This window comes from Pinus tabuliformis, chromosome Q, assembly GCF_031772625.1.
Source record: "Pinus tabuliformis cultivar Carrire ecotype Pingquan chromosome Q, CPIR1, whole genome shotgun sequence".
NCBI classification, from domain to species: domain Eukaryota; kingdom Viridiplantae; phylum Streptophyta; class Pinopsida; order Pinales; family Pinaceae; genus Pinus; species Pinus tabuliformis.
Window position 1 is genome coordinate 999,458,760 of NC_142296.1, and position 1,929 is coordinate 999,460,688.

Genomic DNA, 1,929 nt, shown 5'->3' on the forward strand with positions numbered 1-1,929 from the left:
CCACAATGGTAAGAACAAGCATCGGGCAAGGTTTGAACCTCAATGAAGGCCATGTTACCTACCCACTTTCACTAACGGGTATCAACAACGACGATAATAACAGGGATGAAATTAACGAATTGAGAGTGCACCATGTTACCTACCCACTTTCACTAATGGAGATGAACAACAAAAAGAATAATAAGGATGGAATTAACAAATTGAGGGTGAATATCAACATCAAGAATAATGTAAGGATGAAATTAAGGAATTGTGAGTGAATATCATCATGAACAACAAGAATGATATAAGGATGGAATTAACCAATTGGGCGTGAATATGATCAACAAGAAGAATAATAGAAGCGTTAACGAATTGTGAGTGAATATGATCAACGGCAACAAGAATTATATCACGATGGAATTAACGAATTGTGAGTGAATATCATCAACAATAACAAGAATGATGTAAAGATGGAATTAACAAATTGGGCATGAATATGATCAACGGGAAGAATAATATAAAGATGAAATTAACAAATTGAGCGTGAAGAAAAATATAAAGATGAAATTATTCAGAAGAGCAATAAGAATAAGGATGAAATTCTTCATTCAACACCACCAACATCGATAAGGATGAAATTAAGCAATTGAGTGTGAATATTAATAAGGATGAAATTAATTGAGTGTGAATATTAATAAGGATGAAATTAAGCAACTGAGTGTGTATTTTTTAATTATGGATTAAGACATTATTGTGTGGTGGATATATATATCCCACATTCAAAGTGGGGATGCACGGAAGAAAAGGAGGGGGTATAGAGGGGTAAGATGGAAATGTTCAAAACATACTTACCTGGGCGGGGTCAATCGATGATCAAGAAGGTCGATGGCCTAGGAAGACCACTTCCATTGCACTTGGGAGGGGGGTTTACCTAGCATCTCCCATCGAGGAGAGTGCACGTCATAATTTGTGGCAGCGGAGGCTCGCGTTCGCGCGGCCTCCACACAAAAATTAAAATCAAATTAAATTAACTGCAAACTACGGGAGCTTCTTTAAATCTAAGTCTGCCATCGAGGAGAGTGCGAGGAGAGTGCACTAAAGTCTGCCATCGAGGAGAGTGCGAGGAGAGTGCACGTCCTAATTTGTGGCACAGCGGAGGTAAAATCAAATTAAATTAACTGCAAACTACGGGAGCTTCTTTAAATCTAACAGTCTGTAAGTCCAGTCAAATTAATTAGCGGCAGCAGGTGCCTTAAATCACTCCATGACTACATACATAGTTGAGAGGCGAGCGGAGTGCTCTGCTGCTTCGAGGCGAGAGGAGAGGGATGCTACGCGATTCCGCGTGCTAAATCTTCTTGTTACTGTTTGCTGTTGAGATGCCATTCCTTTCACAGATTGGTATTGGGTGCTAATCTTCTTGTGTTCCTGTTTGTTTGCAGATGTGCCATTACCTTTCACAGATTGATATTGGTGCTAGTCTTCTTGTTACTGTTTGTTTGCAGCTGCCATTCCCTTTCACAGATTGATATTGGAAGGAGACCTAACAAACCGATCAAGAGACCTAACAAACCGATCAAGATCAAGATTGGGTGTCATCAAATGACAAGCCCAAGAAGGAGGTGTAGCGGGTGTCATCAAATGACAAGCCCAAGAAGGAGGTGTAGCTCCCACAACTGTGGCTAGGAGTAGCAGCGCTCTGTTTGTTGGCAGCAAATAATAAATTTCTATCTCAAGTAGGAATAAGGAAGGGATGCTTCCGAGGGCCAAACGGGTGTAGCGGATGCCTGGAGGAAGAGGAAGACTGGATCATTTACAAGAAACCTAGATAGGATCCTCCATGATAGCAATCACAAAAACCTGGGTCAAACAGGGAGGAAGACTCAATCTTCTACTAGTGCACTAAAGAAACCTAAAGAAACCTAGATAGGATCCTCCATGATAGCA

General features: G+C 40.6%; 1 non-coding gene across 1 annotated transcript; it reads left to right on the plus strand.

Moving 5' to 3' along the window:
- Positions 1–826: 826 nt before the first annotated feature.
- On the plus strand, positions 827–986 carry LOC149222847 (U1 spliceosomal RNA). The gene has a single exon (XR_016249817.1). It is a non-coding gene; the product is annotated as a U1 spliceosomal RNA (small nuclear RNA).
- The last annotated feature ends 943 nt before the right edge of the window (positions 987–1,929 follow it).